The sequence below is a fragment of the Oncorhynchus mykiss genome, chromosome 7 (assembly GCF_013265735.2).
Source record: "Oncorhynchus mykiss isolate Arlee chromosome 7, USDA_OmykA_1.1, whole genome shotgun sequence".
Taxonomy (NCBI): Eukaryota; Metazoa; Chordata; class Actinopteri; order Salmoniformes; family Salmonidae; genus Oncorhynchus; species Oncorhynchus mykiss.
The window spans coordinates 32,492,434-32,517,111 of NC_048571.1; the positions used below are offsets into that span (position 1 = coordinate 32,492,434).

At 40.7% G+C, this 24,678-nt stretch overlaps 1 pseudogene; it reads left to right on the forward strand.

Moving 5' to 3' along the window:
• LOC110527660 overlaps window positions 1-24,678 on the forward strand; it is a 30,846-nt pseudogene that overhangs the window by 3,567 nt on the left and 2,601 nt on the right.

Below are 24,678 nucleotides of genomic sequence, written 5' to 3' on the forward strand. Positions count from 1 at the left end.
CTTTTTCACTGCTTGCTGATTTTCCATATGAACAATTAAAATGGTTTTGGAAGGGAAGGCACCAAGTTTTTCCCAAACATGTTCCAGGTATGAAAAACTTTAGATAGGCCTAAGTATTGCTGTTAGGGATGGTTAGGTTAACCTTAAAGGGTCATATAGGCTTGGCTACATCTAGGTTTTTGCAAGTGAACATATAGGATATATACGGGTTGAATGGGAAATTCAATCGGATCTTACCAAGAAACCTATATACCCGGTTTCCCAGACCCAGATTAAGCCTATTCCTGGACTAAAATGCCTTTTCATGGCAATTCTGTTTAGGATCATTTTTAGAACAGGACCAAGCTTCATCTGTTTTAGAAACCATCCTTTAAAGTAACTCGCCAATGAAAATCTCACTTTTAAAAGTTCATTCTGTTAACTTGTACCCAAATAATGTTGTTGACCCGTCTTATTTGTGGCCAAAGCAAATATTAGAAAAAAAAAACGTCATCTCCAACTCAAAGTTGTATCTCAAACAGACTGTTTAAAAAATGTTTGCTATTTCCTCATAGAACATGTCATGTTGGCTCATTGGCTGAGCTGGCCAATCAGCGGACTACTTCCATGAATATTTGAGAAGGGGGGGTATTTAAGATACTCTTTGAAGAGGTAGTGTTTCAGATTTTTTCGGAAGATGGGAAGGGACTCTGCTGTCCTAGCTTCAGGGGGAAGCTGGTTCTACCATTGGGGTGCCAGGACAGAGAAGAGCTTGGACTGGGCTGAGCGCAAGAGACCAGAGGTGGCAGAACGGAGTGCTCTGGTTGGGGTGTAGAGTTTGAGCGTTGCCTGACGGTAGGGAGGGGCAGTTGCTTTTGCTGCTCCGTATGCAAGTACAATGGCCTTGTGGTGGACCATCCAAACCCATAAAAGCTGCATTTTAGCAAGGCCCAATGTAGCTGTTTTTAGCTCACTATCAAATCATTTCTGATTAACAATTACTGTGACTGTTTTCAATTAAAATGGTCAAAAAGAGCTTCTTAGCAAGCGCAATTTCTCAAGCAAGAATTTTGCTAGGAGTGTGGAGGGGAAAACTGAAAACTAGCTTTTATTGGCAGAGAGTTTTCGAACTCCCTTATTGGTCTGTTAACTAATTTACCACCTGGAAATTCACCAGGCAGGCTAAAACTCCATCCCACCAAAAAAAGCATGATATTTCAAGAGGTCTTTTCAAACCGCTCTTACGCTAAAAGGGCATTCTCTTTTCCACAGTATTATTCCAACCTCATAGTGTGGAAATATATAACACAGGAAAATCTACATTTTTGACTGCACTGGGCCTACAAGTACTTTTTTTTTTGGACAGAACTATTTGGCTCATATTGTAATTTAATTAGTCAAATTTCATAGAAATCTGGAAACACTGGACAGTTACTTTAAAACATGTCAAAATCCAGTCCTTGAGGGCCAAGTTCTGCTTGTCTTCACTCCTCCCTTGTACTTGATTGATCAATTAAGGTCATTGATTAGTTAACTAGTTAAGTACTCCCCTCACCTGGTTGTGTAGGTCTTAATTGTACAAGAATAAAAAAAAAACATCAGAAACATGGCTCTCCAGGAATTTAGTTCGACACCCTTGCCTTTACAGGGATACTTCGGGATCTTGGCCATTAAGCCCTGTCTAGTTCCACAGAGTCAGATGAAGCCGTGGATACTATTTTTGTCTCAGCGTGCAGTTTGAAGTTAGTTGCTAACTAGCGTTAGCACAATTGCTAACTAATGTTGCCGCAATGACGAAGTCAATGGTAACTGCTAGCATGCCAGTAGTTACCATAGACTTCCAGTCATTGTGCTAATGCTAGTTAGCATTTGCTCGACAAATTACCTTTAACCGCCTTCATACTGGATGTAGAGAGACACAAGTGATATCCGTCCATGAGTTTGTTAATCTGGGGAGGTAGATAAAGGGCTTCATTGTCAAAATCTCAAAGTATCTCTTGGAATCACTTCACTCAAATGTTTTTTATTTTAAAGTATTTTGTTCAGTAGGCCACTTGATATGGTCCCAAACATGTTACATTACAGCAGTAAAATTGTCAAGGTGGAGCACTGAATATAATTCTGTTCATAAATTGTCTCTGTGTTTGTTGAGAGTGGAATAAATCGTGTACTGTCACAAGGCTCACTTTCAATTCCACTATAGATGCTAGTGGCAAACATGCCTACTGTAAGGCTAAGATAGTCTTTGTTTCTTGTGTTACAAGCTAGCCTACCGCTCAACCTACATTTGTCTTGTTTTTATAATGCGGTTTAATGGAAAGTTATTGACTGAGTTCATATAAGTTCTCTGAACATGAATTATATATGTTTAAATGTCATTAGCTATACAGCCTTGTTTTATTTTCAGTCTCTATAAATCAGGCAGAGTAATCATATAGGGTGGTCATCAAATAAGTTGTTTACTTTGTCACGTTTGAAAGAAGAGTGAAATGCTGGGGGTTCTAACGAGTCCACGGCATGAGAAGGCCCTAGTTTTCAGCACTGGGGTGAAGTGGTGGGTTGTTGGGGTCAGACATGACAACCTAGGGCATGGTGTGAACTAAATTGGCCTGAAAGATGCCTTTGTGTCTGTTAGAGAGAGCCGATGGACAGAGCAGATGATTTGCGATGCAAAACAAGTTGGGACTTACCTGTCATTTAGTATTCATACATACCTATTTTGGTTTGCTTCCTTTCAAAGTCACAACAGAAGTCACTGAGTGTGCTTCTGGATTTAACTTTTTGAATATTATGCATTACACCTACTTTTTGGGTACCAAGCTGTTGGGTGTAAGGCAATGAGAGCCACTTGGTTCACTATTGGATTTACATGCAAAGGTAAGTACTAGTTATTTTTATGAATTGTGCGAGGTGATACATGGTGTGTAATAAATGAAGTATTTGAGCCATTATGCTAAAATCTAGGTTTGCTGGACTTGCTTTATTGTGGTTTGACTTAAGACGGGAAAAGCAGGAATATAGTTCTCACACTCTTGAAATTAAGCAGTCAACCGGATTGTTACCTAAAGCAATAAGCTACACTATATATACAAAAATATGTGCACACCCCTTCAAATTAGTGGAGTCAGCTATTTCACCCACACCCGTTGCTGACAGGTGTATAAAATCGAGCACACAACCATGCAATCTCCATAGACAATTATTGGCAGTAGAATGGCCTTAGAATGAGCTCAGTGACTTTCAACATTGCACCATCATAGGATTCCACCTTTCCAACAAGTCAGTTTGTAAAATTTCTGCCCTGCTAGAGCTTCACCAGTCAACTGTAAGAGCTGTTATTGTGAAGTGGAAACGTCTAGGAGCAGCAACGGCTCGGCCGCAAAGTGGTAAGCCACACAAGCTCACAGAACGGGACCACCGAGTGCTGAAGCACGTAGCGTGTAAATATCCTCAGCTGCAACACTCACTACCGAGTTCCAAACTGCCTCAGGAAGCAACGTTAGGACAAAAGATTATCATGTGCAATGCTAAGTGTTGTCTGTGCTTCCAAATTTGTGGCAACAGTTTGGGGAAGGCCCTTTCCTGTTTCAGCACGACAATGCCCCCATGCAAAAAACGATGTCCATGCAGAAATGGTTTGTTGATTGGTGTCAAAGAACTTGACTGACCTGGACATACATATCCCTGACCTCAACCCCATTTAACACTTTTGGGAGGAATTGGAACACTGACTGCGAGCCAGGCCTAATCGCCCAACATCAGTGGCTGACCTCAGTAATGCTCTTGTGGATGGATGAATGGAAGCAAGTCCCTGCAGCATTATTTTAACAATCAATCAAATGTATTTATAAAGCCCTTCTTACAACAGCTAATGTCACACAGTGCTGTACAGAAACCCAACCTAAAACCCCAAACCGCAAGCAATGTGGGTGTAGAAGCACGGTTGCTAGGAAAAACTCCCTAGAAAGGCCGGAACCGAGGAAGAAACCTAGAGAGGAACCAGGCTATGAAGGGTGGCCAGTCCTCTGCCTGTGCCGGGTGGAGATTATAACAGAACATGGCCAAGATGTTCAAATGTTCATAGGTGACCAGCAGGGTCAAATAATAATATTCACAGTGGTTGTTGAGGGTGCAACAGGTCAGCACCTCAGGAGTAAATGTCAGCTGACTTTTCATAGTCGATCATTAAGAGGATCTCTACCGCACCTGCTGTCTCAAGAGAGTTGAAAACGGCAGGTCTGGGACAAGGTAGCACATCCGGTGAACAGGTCAGGGTTCCATACCCGCAGGCAGAACAGTTAACTGGAGCAGCAGCACGACCAGGTGGACTGGGGACAGCAAGGAGTCATTGTGCCAGGAAGTCCTGAGGCATGGTCCTCCGAGAGAGCATATTTAAATTCACACAGGACACCGGATAAGACAGGAGAAATACTCCAGATATAACAGACTGATCCGAGCGCCCTGACACAAACTTTTGCAGCATAACTACTGGAGGCTGAGACAGGAGGGGTCAGGAGACACTGGCCCCGTCCGTCGGATACCCCCAGACAGGGCCAAACAGGCAGGATATAACCCCACCCACTTTGCCAAAGCACAGCCCCCACACCACTAGAGGGATATCTTCAACCACCAATTCACTATCCTGAGACAAGGCCGAGTATGGAAAGTGTGGACACAGAGTGGAAAGCCTTCTCAGAAGAGTGGAGGCTGATATAGCAACAAAGGGGGGACCATCTCCATGTTAAAATTTCACATTTACACTTTAGTCATTTAGAAGACACTCTTATGCAGAGCGACTTTTAGTAGTGAGTGCATACATTTTTGTTAATGCCCATGATTTTGGAGTTCGGTGACCAGGTGTCCACATACTTTTGGTCATGTAGTGTATATCAAATTTGCCATATAGCTGGTATTTGTTGATATAATAGAGGGCCACACAATCCTTAATCCTGATTGAATCTGACATGGGACACTAAAACAGCCTTCTGCAGAATAAGCCACAGTTCCATCACTTACAACTGACACTGGATTTCAAATGGGGTTTTTCTTTTACGAATATTTTTGTTCAGTAAATTATTTTCCTAATTTGTGTCGTTCCCTATTAGAAGTCTTAATCAAATCTACAATGAAATAAATGTAACAGTGTTGGTCCCATGTTTCATGAACTGAAAAAAAAAAATCCCAGCATGATCATTACAGAGGTGCACCTTGTGCTGGGGACAAGAAAAGGTCACTTTAAAGTATGCAGTATTGTCACACAACACAATGCCACAGATGTCTCAAGTTTTGAGGGAGCGTGCAATTGGCATGCTGACTGCAGGATTGTCAACCATAGCTGTTGCCAGAGAATTTAACGTCATGTCCAACCGGCCTCACAACCATAGACCACATTCATGGCGTCATGTGGGGGAGTGGTTTTCCGATGTGAACAGAGTGCACCATGGTGGGGTTATGGTATTGGCAGGAATAAGCTACAGACAACAAACTCTATTTGCATTTTATCAAAGACAATTTTAATGCACAAAAATATGTGATGAGATCCTGAGGCCTGTTGTGAAGCCCATTTTTAAAAAAGATATCTGTGACCAACGGATGCATGTCTGTATTCCCAGTCATGTGAAATCAAAAAATTAGGGCCATGTGAATGTATTTAAATTGATATATACAGTTGAAGTCGGAAGTTTACATACACTTATGTTGGAGTCATTAAAACTCATTTTTAAGCCACTCCACAATTTTCTTTTAAACAAACTATAGTTTTGGCAAATCTACTTTGTGCATGACACAAGTAATTTTTCCAACAATTGTTTACAGGTTATTTCACTTATCACTGTATCGCAATTTCAGTGGGTCAGAAGTTTACATACACTAAGTTTACTGTACCTTTTAAACAGCTTGGAAAATTCCAGAAAATGATGTCATGGCTTTAGAAGCTGCTGATAGGCTAATTGACATCATTTGAGTGGATGTGGATGTATTTCAAGGCCTACCTTCAAACTCAGTGCCTCTTTGCTTGACGTCATGGGAAAATCAAAAGAAATCAGCCAAGACCTCAGGAAAAAAAATGTAGACCTCCAGATGTCTGGTTCATCCTTGGGAGCAATTTTCAAACGCCTGAAGGTACCACGTTCACCTGTACAAACAATAGTACGCAAGTATAAACACCATGGGACCATGCAGCCGTTATACCGCTCAGGAAGGAGACACGTTCTGTCTCCTAGAGATGAACATGCTTTGATGCGAAAAGTGCAAATCAATCCCAGGACAACAGCAAAGGATCTTGTGAAAATGATGGTGTAAACAGGTACAAAAGTATCTCTATCCACAGTATAGCGAGTCCTATATCGACATAACCTGAAAGGCCGCTCAGCAAGGAAGAAGCCACTGCTCCAAAACCGCCATAAAAAGCCAGACTACGGTTTGCAACTGCACATGGGGACGAAAATCGTACTTTTTGGAGAAATGTCCTCTGGTCTGATGAAAGAAAAATACAACTATTTGGCCATAATGACCATCGTTATGTTTGGAGGAAGAAGGGGGACGCTTGCAAGCTGAAGAACACCATCCCAACTGTGAAGCATGGGGTTTGCAGCATCAGGTTGTGGGTGTGCTTTGCTGTAGGAGTGACTGGTGCATTTCACAAAATAGATGGCATCATGAGGTAGGAAAAGTATGTGGATATATTGAAGCAACATCTCAGGAACTTAAAGCTTGGTCGCAAATGGGTCTTCCAAATGGACAATGACCCCAAGCATACTTCTAAAGTTGTGGCAAAATGGCTTAAGGACAACAAAGTCAAGGTATTGGGAGTGGCCATTACAAATCCCTGACCTCAATCCGATAGAAAATTTGTGGGCAGAACTTAAAAAGCGTGTGTGAGCAAGGAGGCCTACAAACCTGATTCAGTTACACCAGCTCTGTCAGGAGGAATGGGCCAAAATTCACCCAACTTCTTGTGGGAATCTTGTGGAAGGCTACTCAACACGTTTGACCCAAGTTAAACAATTTAAAGGCAATGCTTCCATATACTAATTGAGTATGTAAAACATCTGACCCACTGGGAATGTGATGAAAGAAATAAAAGCTGAAATGAATCACTCTACTATTCTGACATTTCACATTCTTAGGATCATTACTTTATTATATCTGACCATAGACAGGGTATTTTTACTAGGATTAAATTTCAGGAATTGTGAACAATGAGTTTACATACACCTTAGCCCAATACATTTAATCTTCCAACTTTTACTGTAAATTGTAACTTTGGAATTGTTGCATGTTGCGTTTTTATATGTTTGTTCAAGTATACATTGTGCAATGTTTCCAACAATGTTTGTCTGTTTATTGAGCGAAGTTGATAGGCCTACTACACTAGAAGGTTGGATGTGTTGGGTTGTAAATGGCTAGGTAATTATTATTGAGAAAAATCATTCACCTCCTCAGTAATGCAGTGAAAGGCTAACACTACACCATTGCTTGTGTGTCATTAACTTAATTCCTATGCTTATTTGTAAAATAATGTATGTGCTAAACTTGCTGCACTGTCTGTTGCCCTGTATCATGAGAGCTGAATAGACCACCTGTCCAAGGATATGTGCAGAAATGTATGTATAGCTATCAGATGTATACTGTAGGTGTGGAGAAATGGATAGGCAGAATTTGAGAGAAAAAATGTGTGGAATGTTAGTAGGCCTACATAGGAAATGAAGCCCTGCTATATACAGGAATTGAATTGTTTGCCCATTGTGTGTGGTATAACATAACACTGTTATTTGTAAGTGTGAATATTTTCCTTTATTGAAATGTGCTAAGATTGTTTTTAACATCAAGACGAGTAGTAGTGCAGAAATGTGTAGTTTCACGTTCACTGTTATTTGAATTAATGATTTTGATAAGGACCGAATTCATTTGCAAATTCGCAAAGCATGAATGATCTAACACTAAAGTAAATATTGTGCAGTTACGCATACATTTTTATCTGGTTTTAGTTAGCTACGTTTCCAACGGTGGTTATGGCTGTTTATTGAGCGGAGTTTATACGTTAACATTGTATACCGGAACATCAGCTGTATCGGCTAATTGTAAAAAGGCTACATTTTGTATTATCTCTAGGTGTGTAAAAAAATATTTGAGTGCAGCCTGAACAAAGTGTGTGTGTGTGTGTGTATGTATGTATAGTCACTTCCTGCACTGGGGGCACAGCGTGAGTCACGTTGCCTCTTGTCCAATAGGAACGTTTTTATGCTGGCTGCTTATCCAATTGTTGAGCTATCATGCTCACTTGACCATCTGCCACACCTTTTTGTCAGATAGCAAATTTAGGACATCTTAGCTCGACATTTATATCGCGTTACTGCAGAGTGCACTTGAGTTGCATGGCAAGTACAACTGTTTCATAGTGACACCCGTCCGATATATTGCCGTTTCGTGCGACAAGGTAATATTTGTAACATTTGCCTACTTATTTTTCTAAAGTAAACCAATGCTTGATTTGAGTTTGAAAAGGCAAATCCGGGGATTGTTATTTTATGGGCGTTCATGTGCCCATGGAATTCTTGTCAGTGTCTTCAAAATGGGCTTTTGATGAAAAATGGTTGTTGCCTTCATAGAAAGCTCTCTCTCCTCCAAGTCGAGTCTTTACTGTAAAATACGCACTTGGTAGGTTGCATGCAAGGTGTCTGGTTCAATAACAAGTTGACAGGTGTGAACTAGTAGGCTTCCTGTCCAGTTTTAATTGTCCCTGTGCTTATCAGGGTGAGAAGCGTTTATTTGCAAAATTGCGATTTTACTGAGTAGTGTACGTTAAAGCTTAGCCGGGGATATGGGAAGCTATTTTAATGGTAATTTCAATTCATCAACAAATTCTTATTTACAATGACGGCCCACACCGGCCAAACTCAGACGAAGTTGGGCCAATTGTGCGCTGTTCAATGACAGTGTTCTCTGGAGTGATGAAACACGCTTCACCATCTGGCAGTCCGATGGGTGAATCTGGGTTTGGTGGATGCCAGGAGAATGATACCTGCACGACTACATAGTGCCAACTGTCAAGTTTGGTGGAGGATGAATACTCGTCTGGGGCTATTTTTCATGGTTCGGGCTAGGCCCCTTATTTCCAGTGAAGATACATCTTAATGCTACAGCATACAATGACATTCTAGACGATTCTGTGCTTCCAACTTTGTAGCAACAGTTTAGGGAAGGCCCTTTCCTGTTTCAGCATGACAATGCATCTGTGCACATAGGGAGGTCCTTCCAGAATTTGTTTGTCTGCAAAGAGCCCTAACCTCAACCCCATCGAACACCTTTGGGATGAATTGGAATGCCGACTGCGAGCTAGGCCTAATCGCCCAACATCATTTCCCTACCTCACTAACGTTCTTGTGGCTGAATAAGCAAGTCCCTGCAGCTATGTTCCCACCTAGTGGAAAGCCATCCCAGAAGAATGGAGGCTGTTATAGCAGCAATGGGGGGACCAACTCCGTATTAATGCCCATGATTTTTGACAAGCAGGTGTCCACATACTATCTATGAATTTGAGAGGATTTTCCTTTCCCTGGCCCTATCCCTCAGCTTTATACCAAAACAAGTGGCAGGGGCCCCATTGTTATTGTTTTTAATTGCAGAGAAGACTGTGGCTTTAATATACAGTCATAAAATTTTTTCCCCCTGTGTTTTTCAGGTGGATACTCAATGTGTGTCAAAAGTAAAGCTTTCCATTTCATGCAGCAATCTCCTCAACAAAGACGTTGGATCCAAGTCCGACCCCCTCTGCGTGATGATGCAGAGCATCGGGAATGACAAGTGGACCGAGGTAGGGAGAAAGCACTAACTATTTGAAACATCTAATTGTTAATGTGCATAATGAATTGGCCTATGGTTTGTTCATGCAGATGCTTTCTGTCTCACTATACAGTTGGACCGCACGGAGAGGGTGAAGAACTGCCAGGACCCTGAGTTCTCCAAGAAGCTGCTCCTGGACTACCACTTTGAGAGAGTGCAGAAGTTGAAGCTGGGTGTCTGACATAGACAACAAATCTGTTGATCTGAATGATGATGACTTCCTGGGGGGGGTTGAGTGCACACTGGGACAGGTTAGGATATAAGAAAGTGTGGACCAATTATTCTCACATCATTGTGTCCTTGTGTTGATACTTTTATTTTCTCAGGTATTAACTTAACCAGTAGATGCTGCTGAGAGGAGGACCGCTCATAAAATTGGCCGGAACGGAGCAAATGGAATGGTATCAAACACATGGAAACCATGTTTTTGATGTATTTCATACCATTCCGCTCCAGCCAATACCACGAGCCCGTCCTCCCACATAAGGTGCCACCAAACTCCTGTGAACTTAACCCAATGTTGTTTTTGAATTTCTCTATGAATGGTGTTGTGCCTCCAACGAACAACCATTTGCCTTTCAGATTGTGTCCAGCAAGAAGCTTACCAGACCTCTACAAATGAAGAAGGGTAAGCCTGCAGGCAAAGGCATCATTACTGTAAGTATTTAAGTGGCTGTGTAAATGTAAAATGGTCCCACTTAGGTAAATGTTGTGATAACAACCATAAGGCAAATGCAAACAGTGTCTTGAGATGATCATATGAATTCCCTAAATTGTGCTATATTTTGTGTGTTAAAGATTACTGCTGAGGAGATAAAGGATAACAGGGACATTGTGCTGGAGTTGGAGGCTAAAGGCCTGGATAAGAAGGTACAATAAATGTTCTACATTTATTATGGAGTAATAAACAATTTTCTAAATTCTCTCCCGCCCATTATTCATTTGCCAGTGCTCCTATTTGTCTCTCTCTCTCTTGCAGGACTTGTTTGGGAAATCTTATCCATTCCTAGAGTTCTTTAAGCAAGAAGATGATGGCAGGTGGCAGCTGGTTCACAGAACAGAGGTACTTATCACAATATTTGTTTGTCTTAAGTACCCAATGGCTACCGTTGACTGGGTGTGTCGAAAGAAATGGGGGTGTAGAATACAAGTCTATGGAATGCGCAAATGTAATTGGTCTGACTTTGTCAGTTCTTGCCAGCGAGTGCAGAAATTTGTGGAGACCAGGCTTGTAGAGAGAAAGGCGCATCAAAATAAAGTTGGGGGAAACTCAGAATGAAGTTGTCATAAAATCACTCACTGTGGAAAAACAAGCATGTAAATTAGCACTGACCCCAATTAGTTGACTGGTTTATATACAGTACCAGTCAAACGTTAGGGCACAGCTACTCCTTCGAGGGTTTTTCTTTATTTTGTGACAATTTTCTATATTGTGGAATAATAGTGAAGACATCAGAACTATGAAATAACACACCGAATCATGTAGTAACCAAAAAAGTGTTAAACAAATCCAAAAATATTTTAAATAAGATATTCTTCAAAGTAGCAACCCTTTGCATACTCTTGTCATTCTCTCAACCAACCTCATGAGTTAGTCACCTGGAATGCATTTAAATTAACGGGTGTGCCTTGTTGATTTGTGGAATTTCTTTCCTTAATGCGTTTGAGACAATCAGTTGTTGTAACAAGGTTGGGGTGGTATACAGAAGATTGCCCTATTTGGTAAAAGACCAAGTCCATATTATGGCAAGAACAGATCAAATAAGCAAAGATAAATGACAGGGCATCATTACTTTAAAACACGAAGGTCAGTCAATCCAAAAAATTTCAAGAACTTTGAAAGTTTCTTCCAGTGCAGTCACAAAAACCATCAAGCGCTATGATGAAACTGGCTCATGAGGACCGCCACTGGAAAGGAAGACCCAGAGTTACCTGTGCTGCAGAGGATACGTTCATTAGCATTACCAGCCTCAGAAATTGCAGCCCAAATGAATGCTTCAGATTTCAAGTAACAGACATCTCAACATCAACTGTTCAGAGGTGATGTGCGTGAATCAGGCCTTCATGGTCGAATTGCTACAAAGAAACCACAACGAAAGGACACCAATAAGAAGAAAGGACTTGCTAGGGCCAAGAAACACGAGCAATGGACATTAAACTGGTGGAAATCTGTCCTTTGGTCTGATGAGTCGAAATTGTGAGATTTTTGGTTCCAAACGCTGTGTCTTTGTAAGACGAAGAGTACATGAACGGATGATCTCCGCATGTGTGGTTACCACCGTAAAGCATGGAGGAGTGATTGTGTGGGGGTGCATTTTCTGGTGATACTGTCTGTGATGTATTTAGAATTCAAGGGACACTTAACCAGCATGGCCACCACAGCATTCTGCAGCGATACACCATCCCATCTTGTTTGTGCTTAGTGGGGGTATAATTTGTTTTTCAACAGGACAATGACCCAACACACCTCCATGTTGTGTAAGGGCTATTTGACCAAGGAGAGTAATAGGGTGCTGCATCAGATGACGTGGCCTCCACAAAACCCGACCTCAACTCAGTTGAGATGATTTTGGATGAGTAGGACCGCAGAATGAAGGAAAAGCAGCCAACAAGTGCTCAGTGTATGTGGGAACTCCTTCAAGACTGTTGGAAAAGCATTCCAGGTGAAGCTGGTTGAGAGAATGCCAAGATTGTGCAAGGGTGGCTACTTTGAAGAATCTCAAATATAAAATATATTTTGATTTGTTTAGCACTTGTGTGATTCCATATGTGATATTTCATAGTTTTGATGTCTTCACTATTGTTCTACAATGTAGGAAACTGTAAAAATGAAAACCCTTGAATGAGTAGGTGTGTACAAACTTTTGACTTGTACTGTGTGTGTGTGTGTGTATGTATATATATGCTATCTCTCTCTCTCTCTCTGAACTAATGCATTGCGGAAGCCTAGACTAAAAGCCAATTTATGTACGGTTCAAAAATGTGGACGGAGGCTCCATATGAAGGGTGTGATGCAATTGCGGAGCCTCTAGACGCATGCGGAGGCCAAATCGAGCTCTTTACCGCATTGCCACGTGCCTCCTAAATGTTGTAATAATGCGGAGGGCTCTGTATAGCTCCGCATTGACATGATTGGTTGGGGGTGGTACATCCTGAATAAACACAAACTCACTTCCTTGACAACGGCCCTGCACTGCTCCGCGAAGCACAAGAAGTATGAATGCCCTGACTTCTGCTTAGGCCATAACACTGTAAATGCTGCATGGCCAATGCAGACGTCGGATTGACCACACGTCCAGAATGCACTTCCCTCTCCAGAATGCGCTCTCTCCCACCAATTTGTGCACATTCATTGTTTAATAACTCCGTGGTGTGAATTGTTTGCATTTCATTGTTAGTGTATATCAATTCCTCATTACATATATCACCAGTCGTACATACATTTACTGTTAATTCCTGTAATTTGTAATCTACAATGTTTGCTACCTTGGTTATGGTAATTTATTTTAATGCATTCAATATTATTATCATTATTGTTATTATTAGTCTTCCTGTTCTCATTGTCTGAGTGGACACATTGTTTGCAGAGTGCAAAACCTATGCAACACTTGTGAGAAACAAATTTTGTTTTTATTTAATTTAATTTACAAGTTCTGTCAATTTAGTCATTGTCTTTTGTTTGGAGTGCTCCTGTCAATGTTGATGCATAGAAGTAGGCCTATAGGCTACCTGGCCTGCACACAAATGTCGGCATTTAAATGTGCCCATTTGAGGATCTGATAGTGTTACTGATGGGCTTACCTGTGGAGCTTCTCAAAGTAATGTTTTCTTCACCTCAAACAGCAAACAAACAAAGTCTGTTTTTCCATCCATTGAGAATTACAGTAGTTCCTCAATGTTTTTGAAAACTCTCTCTTCGATAACCACTCAGCGAGAAAGTGAAAAATGTCATGCCCTGATCCAGTGGAAACGTCATAAAGTAGGCGTCTTATCAGTGCATGATTTGGACTGAAATAGGTTCCGGTACTCATTTTGGGTACTGGTACTGTTTTTATATTTAGGTGCAGGAGCTCCACAGTACTTTTTAGCTAATATTCTATAAGATTCTCCGATGAGCTCCTGCCAAATTCAAGCATTGATTCTTATCTCTTGAGCAAACAGCCTACAGCTGTGTCTGTCCAGAGCTCACTGGCATGCTAAACTCTGAGGGCACAGAATATTTTATGTGATGTTGCAAGCTTCAGGCTGGACCCAAGTTTCAAGTTCTTTGCAGACAGGCCATGTATAGCTAATGTTATTTATAGGATATTTATTTTCTTCAGGATATTTTCTACTCGCAGCCTGCAATGTATTTGTTTGGCTATCTTTACATAGTTGGCAATATGTTATTTTTTTAGGTATTTCATTTTTGATATAATTTTGAATAACCACATGACAATAATGTTATTATACATTTAAATTAAACTGTTTCACGAAAATGTGCTAATGAAAACTATAACTGGCACGCAGATCGGTAGAAATGGTAAGATAAATTGGTGTTCACATGAGGAAGGTTGCCAACTCCTCATGTAGCCTATTACTTAGCTTATTACTACTTATTAACTTCAGGAGAGTAATAGCAGAGTCTGTGAAAGCCAACAGGAGCGGTAGGAGAATAGATGGTTAAGGTTTTTTCTTCTGGTTATCTAGATCTCTGGTGCCCTCTTGAGGCATCAAACGGTAAGCTTAAATTGTCAGACAAGCTCAATGCATATAGTTGATTTTATTTTATATGGAAAACTACACGTTAAATGTACAGAAATTGATGGGTCGAAAGAACAGACGACTTTCGGTCTAACATTATTTTCTTTTGTCAGGGCAGCCCAATTTGTAAATGCTCGTACCCTAACATGCTTTTTGTGTTGTGAACATTTTACATTATCACGTTTCATTGCGGTTGTGTTGGTCACTGTGTCTAATGTCGATGGTTAAACTTGTCAATGTCCCATTTCTAAACACCAATAGCAAGCTTGCGCAAGGGCAGACCTATTGGTTTGCCTGCCCGGCTAGAAGTTTGCTGGCAGAAATAGCCTACCATCTGATATCAAGACGTTATTATATCAGGAAATTAAAATTAGATTACACATCCTCATGTTTCGTCATGATTGAGTTTTTTTGTTGTTTTTTTTTGCATGTGAACTCAACTTCTTTAGCAGTCATGCATTTCCTCAAGGAAATTGACTAGGAGGCTGAATAAAATACTCTTCGGATGTTCATGATGAATAGTGTACTGGTAATAATTTGTCATGTTTGCTTTCATAAAAGATTGAGTTGTGTAGGTAATTAGAACTGCCTTGGCAGTTAACCTCCATGCATTTCCTAAAGGAGAGGGAACAAAATGGGATACTCTTCTGCGCAGTGATGGCAATGTTCAATCAAGAGACCATCCAATAACGGTGCGCTTTCGCCACGCCCATTTATTTTGATACACCCACTTCTTTCCACCCGCCCATTACTCCGAGACCAATCAGGGACACAGCTACCTATACTGTATTTTTTTATTATCTTTCTGATGAAGTTAATTTGACCTGAACGGTGTGCTTGAAACATTCTCTAATAAAGTGGAAGTTGTTTTATGGAAAGCGTATCGTGCCTGACCTTCTAATTTGTCTGTATTGTTATTTTGGCATAGTACAATTTGTAATTTCTATTTGTTGTGACGTGTTGCTCTCATGTCTTTTTTTTAAAAAAAATTTTTTTTTAGGTTATCAAGAATACTTTGAGTCCATCATGGAATAAATTCAGTGTGGCTTTGCAAACATTCTACTATTGTGACATGAGCAAACCAATCAAGGTATGAATAGTTTAAAAGAGTTCCTCAAAGTTGTGTGCCTTTTTGACTTGACATAACCTACAGCCCTATTGTTATGGGATCTCTGTAGCCCCAGGGCTTACCTACGTGTCTGTTACTGGTAGGTCACGTGTTACGATAAGGACAAAGACACAAGTTCAGATATTATAGGCGAGTTCACTTGCACAACCGCCCAGCTTTTGCATGCTAAAGACCGTCCGGCGAGCCTAAGGGAACTCCTCTCCGTCCTTTTTTTCTCTCTTAAATCCCTTTCCTGTCCCTCTTTCTTCGCCAGGTCCACTGCTCTGATTATGATAGTGATGGCTCGCATGAACATATCGGTGTTTTCCAAACTAATGTGTCGGAGATACAGAAAGCTGGTTTGCCGGTGAGACCATATCTTCCTTTTTCTTCTAGCAATCTTAAACTTTTTGGTTACCTTACTGTTAAGCTTCTGTCTCTTTATGGGTCCCACTTGACATTAAGTTGTAAAGATACCATGTTTAAGTGCATTTTTAAAGTTGTCTGTATAATTACACAAACTTCACTATTTACAAATTGGGCCAGTTTCTGTTTGCAATTGAATTATTGTTCTATGTGCCTTTTACAGTATAAATATCATATGCTTTGCATTGCGTTTGGATAGTATTCAGACCCCTTTACTTTTTCCACATTTTTGTTACATTACAGCCTTATTCTGAAATAGATGAAATAGTTTTTAATGACAAAGAAAAAAACTGTTCTTTAGGTTAGCACATTTCTTAAAAATCTAACTGAAATATAACATTTGCATAAGTATTCAGACACTTTACTCGTTACTTTGTTGAAGCACCTTTGGCATCGATTACAGCCTCGAGTCTTCTTCGGTATGACGTTACAAGCTTGGCACAACTGTATTTGGGGAGTTTTTGCCATTCTTCTCTAGAGGTCGACCGAATATGATTTTTCAACGCCGATACCAATTATTGGAGGACCAAAAAAAGCCGATACCGATTAAATCAGCCGAGATATATTTGTAATATTGACAATTACAACAATACTGAATGACACTTATTTTAATATAATACATCAATAAAATCAATTCAGTCTCAAATAAATAATGAAACATGTTCAATTTGGTTTAAATATTGCAAAAACAAAGTGTTGGAGAAAGTAAAAGTGCAATATGTGCCATGTAAGAAAGCTAATGTTTAAGTTCCTTGCTCAGAACATGAGAACGTATGAAAGTTTGTGGTTCCTTTTAACATGAGTCTTCAATATTCCCAGGTAAGAAGTTTTAGGTTGTAGTTATTATAGGAATTTGTATTTCTTATACCTTTGATCATTGGATGTTCTTATAGGCACTATAGTATTGCCAGCCTAACCTCGGGAGTTGATAGGCTTGAAGTCATAAACAGCGCAATGCTTGAAGCACAGCGAAGAGCTGCAGGCAAATGCAGGAATGTGCTGTTTGAATGAATGCTTACTAGCCTGCTGCTGCCTACCACCGCTCAGTCAGACTGCTCTATCAAATATCAAATCATAGACTTAATTATAATTATAATAAACACAGAACTACAAGCCTTAGTTCATTAATATGGTCGAATCTGGAAACTATTGTTTCAAAAACAAAACTTTTATTCTTTCAGGGAAATACGGAACCTTTCTGTATTTTATCTTAACGTGTGGCATCCGAAGTCTAAATATTGCTGTTACATTGCACATCCTTCAATGTTATGTCATAATTATGTACAATTCTGGCAAATTAATTACGCTCTTTGTTAGGAAGAAATGGTCTTCACACAGTTCGCAACGAGCCAGGTGATCCAAACTGCTGCATATACCCGGACTCAGCTTGCACATAACGCAAGAGAAGTGACACAATTTCCCTAGTTAAAATAATTTCATGTTAGCAGGCAATATTAACTAAATATACAGGTTTAAAAATATATACTTGTGCATTGATTTTAAAATAAGGCATTGATGTTCATAGTTAGGTACACATTGGTGCAATGACAGTGCTTTTTTTGCGAATGCGCTTGTTAAATCATCACCCGTTTGGCGAAGTAGGCTGTGATTCGATGATAAATTAACAGGCACCGCATCGATTATATGCAACGCTGGACAAGCTAGATAAACTAGTAATATCACCAACCATGTGTAGTTAACTAGTGATTATGTTAAGATGGTTTTTTTATAAGGTAAGTTTAATGCTAGCTAGCAACTTACCTTGCCTCCTTGCAGCACTCGCGTAACAGGTAGTCATCCTGCCAAGCAGTCTCCTCGTGGAGTGCAATGTAATCGGCCATAATCGGTGTCCAAAAATATAGATTACCGATTGTTATGGAAACTTGAAATCGTCCCTAATTAATCGGCCATTCCTATTAATCGGTCGACCTCTATTCTTCTCTGCAGGTCCTCTCAAGTTCTGTCAGGTTGGTTGGGGAGTGTCGCTGCACAGCTATTTTCAGGTCTCTCCAGAGATGTTAGATCGGTTTCAATTACGGGCTCTGGATGGGCCCCTCGAACATTCCTACATTGTCTTGGCTGTGTGCTAGGGTTGTTGTCCTGTTGGAAGGTGAACCTTCGCCCCAGTCTAAGGTCCTGAGTGCTCTGGAGGTTTTCATCAAGGATCTCTTTGTACTTTGCTCTGTTCATCTTTCCCTCAATCCCGACTAGTCACCCAGTCCCTGCTGCTAAAAAACATCCCCACAGCATGATGCTGCCACCACCATGCTTCACCGTAGGGATTGTGCAAGGTTTCCTCCAGACGTGATGCTTGGCATTCAAGCCAAATAGTTCAATCTTTTTTTTCATCAGACCATAGAATCTTGTCCTTAACGTGCCTTTTGGCAAACTCCAAGCGTGTTGTCATGAGCCTTTTATTGAGGAGTGGCTTCCGTCTGGCCACTCTACCATAAGGCCTGATTTGGTGGTACTGCAGAGATGGTTGTCCTTCTGGAAGGTTCTCCCATCTCCACAGATGAACTCTAGAGCTCTGTCAGAGTGACCATTGGGTTCTTGGTCACCCCCCTGACCAAGGCCCTTCTCTGATTGCTCAGTTTGTCTGGGCAGCTAGCTCTTCTTCCATTTATGAATGATGGAGGCCACTGTGTTCTTGGGGATCTTCAATGCTGCAGAATTGTTTTGTTGTCCTTCCCCAGATCTTTGCCTCGACACGATCCTGTCTCGGAGCTCTACGGATAATTCCTTCATCCTCAAGGCTTGGTTTTTGCACTGGCAACTGTGGGACCTTATATAGACAGGTGTGTGCCTTTCTAAATCGTGTCCAATCAATTGAATTTATCTCAAGTGGACTCCCAAGTTGAAACATCTCAAGGATGATCAATGGAAGCAGGATGCACCTGAGCTCAATTTCGAGTCTCATAGCAAAGGGTCAGAATATGTATGTAAATACAGTGGGGCAAAAAAATATTTAGTCAGCCACCAATTGTGCAAGTTCTCCCACTTAAAAAGATGAGAGGCCTGTAATTTTCATCACAGGTACACTTCAACTATGACTGACAAAATTAGTGAAAAAAATCCAGAAAATCACATTGTAGGATTTTTAATTAATTATTTTGCAAATTATGGTGGAAAATAAGTATTTGGTCAATAACAAAAGTTTCTCAATACTTTGTTATATACCCTTTGTTGGCAATGACAGAGGTGAAGACTTACAGAAAACGTTTGACAAGGTTTTCACACACTGTTTCTGGTATTTTGACCCATTCCTCCATGCAGATCTCCTCTAGGGCAGTGATGTTCTGGGGCTGTTGCTGGGCAACACGGACTTTCAACTCCCTCCAAAGATTGTCTATGGGGTTGAGATCTGGAGTCTGACTAGGCCACTCCAGGACCTTGAAATGCTTCTTACGAAGCCACTCCTTCGTTGCCCGGGCGGTTTGGGATCATTGTCATGCTGAAAGACCCAGCCACGTTTCATCTTCAATGCCCTTGCTCATGATAGGCTTTGTTACTTTGGTCCCAGCTCTCTGCAGGTCATTCACTAGGTCCCCTCGTGTGGTTCTGGGATTTTTGCTCACCGTTCTTGTGATCATTTTGATCCCACGGGGTGAGATCTTGCGTGGAGCCCCAGATCGTTGGAGTTTATAAGTGGTCTTGTATGTCTTCCATTTCCTAATAATTGCTCCCACAGTTGATTTCTTCAAACCAAGCTGCTTACCTATTGCATATTCAGTCTTCCCAGCCTGGTGCAGGTCTACAATTTTGTTTCTGGTGTCCTTTGACAGCTCTTTGGTCTTGGCCATAGTGGAGTTTGGAGTGTGACTGTTTGAGGTTGTGGACAGGTGTATTTTATACTGATAACAAGTTCAAACAGGTGCCATTAATACAGGTAACGAGTGGAGGACAGAGGAGCCTCTTAAAGAAGAAGTTACAGGCCTGTGAGAGCCAGAAATCTTGCTTGTTTGTAGATGACCAAATACTTATTTTCCACCATAATTTGCAAATAAATTCATTAAAAATCCTACAATGTGATTTTCTGGATTTTTTTTCCTCATTTTGTCTGTCATAGTTGAAGTGAAAATTACAGGCCTCATCTTTTTAAGTGGGAAAACTTCGACAATTGGTGGCTGACTAAATACTTTTTTGACCCACTGTACATGTTAATATATGTATTCATACATATATTAATTTGCGAAAAGGAATAACCTGTTTTCACTTTGTCATTATTGGGTATTGTGTGTAGATTGATGAGGAACATAAAAGGCTGTAATGTAACAAAATGTGGAAAGGGGAAGGGGTCTGAATACTTTCCGAATGCACTGTATTAACTACATGCATAAGATCTGAGCAACTTAATGTAAAGGGTTTCCACCTCATTTTTCTAATCATGGTGAAGGTAGTTTATTATTTGAATTAATGTTTATATTAAACCTTTTTATTGACGTTTAATCAGGTGGAGTTTGACTGTCCATCCAGAGAAGAAGAAGAAGAGTTACAAAAACTCTGGAGTAATCCGTGTCAAGTGCTGCCAGGTAGGTTATAATTAATTGTACAGTAGCTTATCGTTAGCCCTTAGATTTCTTCTAAATTTTGTTACTTCTGAAGCTGTAATTTCCCCCTAGATACAGGCAAAGTACACATTCCTGGACTATGTCATGGGAGGTTGCCGAATACATTTTACAGTAAGTGTAAGTAAGTAACTCTTCGGACACAATCAGAAATAATAGGTTGAAGTTGTGTTTATTAGTTAATGTTCAAAACTCAAGCATTATCTTTGATGGATTGAAAATTCACTAATGAAGATAAGTTAAAGGGGCAATCCGAGATACAAAAAAACACCCCACCATTTGTCTTGGTAAGCAGCTGAGACATGTAGAAATGTAACCACTCTTAAATTCATAGACTGAGGACAGTTTTTGTTGACAATTTCATTGATTATAAACAATGGAGTAATACAGGCTTATATTTTGGGTTCTGATGGGGTTTGACAAATGGTATTTACACGTTATATTCTTTAAAGAGCAATTTCAACATTTTTCACAATACAATACGAGTGTTTACTTATGTGAAAACGGTGCATTTCTACATTGTGCCGAAAAAATATGAAGTTCTACCCAAAGACACCATCAAAAGTTAAAACATTTTAGAAGCACTGTAACATGGGGAGCAAGAAAATACCCTAGCTCTGTAAAGAAACCCGTTGCAGGTTTTGAAAGTCACTGTTTAAGTGGGACGACTGTCTTACTTTTAATCCTACCCTGTGAGCTGGTCGAAGGAAGGAATGGAGGGAAAGGGGGATAACTAGCCAGTTGTACAACTGAATGCATTCAACTGAAATGTGTCTTTCCGCAGTAACCCAGTGAGGAAGTCTGCTGATTATCTTGTGGAGGGCAGCCACTTGACTTCTAACCACAGATCATAGAACCGTGTTGTTTTCACAAATGTAGACACTGGTTTGGTGCTGGAGATAAATGAGTATGAAATGTGGTGGAATTGCCCTTAAATCAATGGCTACATCTTTTAAACATTGCTTATTTTAAATTAGTCTTTATTTGAGCTTTTTTGTGCCAGTTGGTCTTCATCACTCAGGATTCCTATATTTCTCTTAAGGTGGGCATTGACTTCACTGGGTCGAACGGCGACCCTCGATCCCCACAGTCCCTGCATTACCTGAGTCCTGACGTTCTGAACCCCTACCTGGCGGCCACCTGGTCAGTGGGCCTGGTGGTCCAGGACTATGAAACGTAAGAATAACTCTCTTTCTGCTCTGTAGAACACCCAAGAGGAAAAAGGCCATGAGTAAATGAATATATGAATTCCACCCGCCACCTAATTTATTTTAAATGTGTTATCTTGTTTAAGAAATCTGGTGGATACACTCGAGCCAATGCTAACACCAATCAAATGCTGTTAAATTTATGAGAGGAAGAGGGACAGTGCACACTTTGGGGGGATGCGAAGAGAATCAGAATACAGCAACGGAGCACTTGGCTTGCCTTCCTGGTTGGGTAGATATCGGTCGTGGAAATGTTTAGCCCAAAGGATCATTACCAAGTTATTTGTATCGAGGTTATTTGTATGCCTTCAGAAAGTATTCATACCCCTGACTTATTCAACATTTTGTTAAAGCCTGAATTCAAAATTAATACAGTATTTTTCTCACCCAGCTACACACAGTACCCCAAAATGAGAAAGTGAAAACATATTTTTAGACATTGCAAATTTATTGAAAATGAAATACAGAAGAATATTTACGTAAGTATTCACACCCCTGAGACAATAAATGTTAGAATCACCTTTGACAGCGATTACAGCTGTGAGTCTTTATGGGTAATTCTCTAAAATACCTGGAATACCTGACATTGCTCTATGTAAACTCAGCAAAAAAAGAAATGTCCCTTTTTCACGACCCTGTCTTTCAAAGATAATTCGTAAAAATCCAAATACCTTCACAGATCTTCATTGTAAAGGGTTTAAACACGTTCCCATGCTTGTTCAATGAATCATAAACAATGAATGAACATGCACATGTGGAACGGTCGTTAAGACACTAACAGCTAGGCAGATAGCTGATAGGCAATTGAGGTCACAGTTATGAAAACTAAAGAGGCCTTTCTACTGAAAAACACAAAAAGATGACCAGGGTCCCTGCTCATCTGCGTGAATGTGCCTTAGGCATGCTGCAAGGAGGCATGAGGACTGCAGATGTGGCCAGGGAAATGTCCGTACTGTGAGGCACCTAAGACAGCGCTACAGGGAGACAGGACGGACAGCTGATCGTCCTCGCAGTGGCAGACCACGTGTAACCACCCCTGCACAGGATCGGTACATCTGAACATCACACCTGCGGGACAGGTAAAGGATGACAACAACAACTGCTCGAATTACACCAGGAACGCACAATCCCTCCATCAGTGCTCAGACTGTCTGCAATACGCTGAGAGATGCTGGACTGAGGGCTTGTAGGCCTGTTGTAAGACAGGTCCTCACCAGACATCACCGGCAACAACGTCGCCTGACAGGACTGGCAAAAAGTGCTCTTCACTGACGAGTCACGGTTTTGTCTCACCAGGGGTGATGGTCGGATTCGCGTTTATCGTCGAAGGAAATGAGCGTTACACCGACGCCTGTACTCTGGAGCGGGATCGATTTGGAGGTGGAGGGTCTGTCATGGTCTGGGGCGGTGTGTCACAGCATCATCTAACTGAGCTTGTTGTCATCGCAGACAATCTCAACGCTGTGCGTTACAGGGAAGACATCCTCCTCCTTCATGTCGTACCCTTCCTGCAGGCTCAAATACAAATATTTACACGTTAAGTTTGCTGAAAATAAATGCAGTTGACAGTGAGAGGATTTTTATTTTCTTTGCTGAGGTTTATACTCCCATAGTAGCCTCCCATAGTCTGTTCTGGGCTTGGGGATTGTGAAGAGACCTCTGGTGGCATGTCTTGTCGTTAAACGGAGAGCACAGTGCATTCAACATGTCATAACACTGCATAGAGAGATCTAAGACAACAACATAGCATGGCAGCAACACATGAAAACACATGGTAGTAGCACAGCATGGTAGTAGCACAAAACATGGTACAATCATTATTGGGCACATACAACAGCACAAAGGGAAAGAAGGTAGAGACAACAATAAGTCAGAGACAACAAACCATCTTGGCTATGATTGCATTAACATGTTTTGACCATGAAAGTTTACAGTCCAGGGTTACTCCAAGCAGTTTAGACACCAACTTACTCAATTTCCACGTTATTTATTTCAAGGTTTAGGGTTTAGTGAATGATTTGTCCCATATACAATGCTTTTAGATGTAGCACTAACTGTTTTTTTTGTCACCCATTCTGAAACTGACTGCAGCTCTTTAAGTGTTAACTGTTGAGTCCTCTGGACATACACAGGCACACTGGCTTTACTCAAAGTTCCATTATAGAACACCCTTTGTTCTGTTAGACGGGTAGTTCATTATCAACAATATAGCAGGGGGTGTAAAGCCATAACACACATGTTTTTCCCAGCAGCAGACTATGATCAATAATGTCAAAAGCGCACTGAAGTCTAACAAAAAAAAAACTCCCTCAATCTTTTTAATCAATTTCTCTCAATCAATCATTAGTTCATTTGTGTAAGTGCTGTGCTTGTTGAGTGGACTTTCCTATAAGCATGCTTAAATTCTGTCAATTTGTATTTGGTCAAACACAATTTTTCCATAGGTTTTCAGAGGGTTGGTAAGAGGCTGATTGGTCAGCAATTTGAGCCAGTAAAGGTGGCTTTGCTTTTCTTGGGTAGGGGAATGACTTTTGCTTCCCTCCAGGCCTAAGGACACACACTTTCTAGTAGGCTTAGATTGAAGAGATTGCGAATAGGAGTGGCAATATAGTCAGCTATCATCCTCAGTAATTTTCTATGCAACTTGTCAGACCCAGGTGGCTTGTTATTGTTGATAGACAACAACAAAAAAATTATCCTCTTCCACACTCACTTTACGGAATTCAACATTTCAACGCTTGTCTCTGATAATTTGGTCAATTATACTTGGATGTGTAGTGTCGGTGTTTGTAGCTGGCATGTC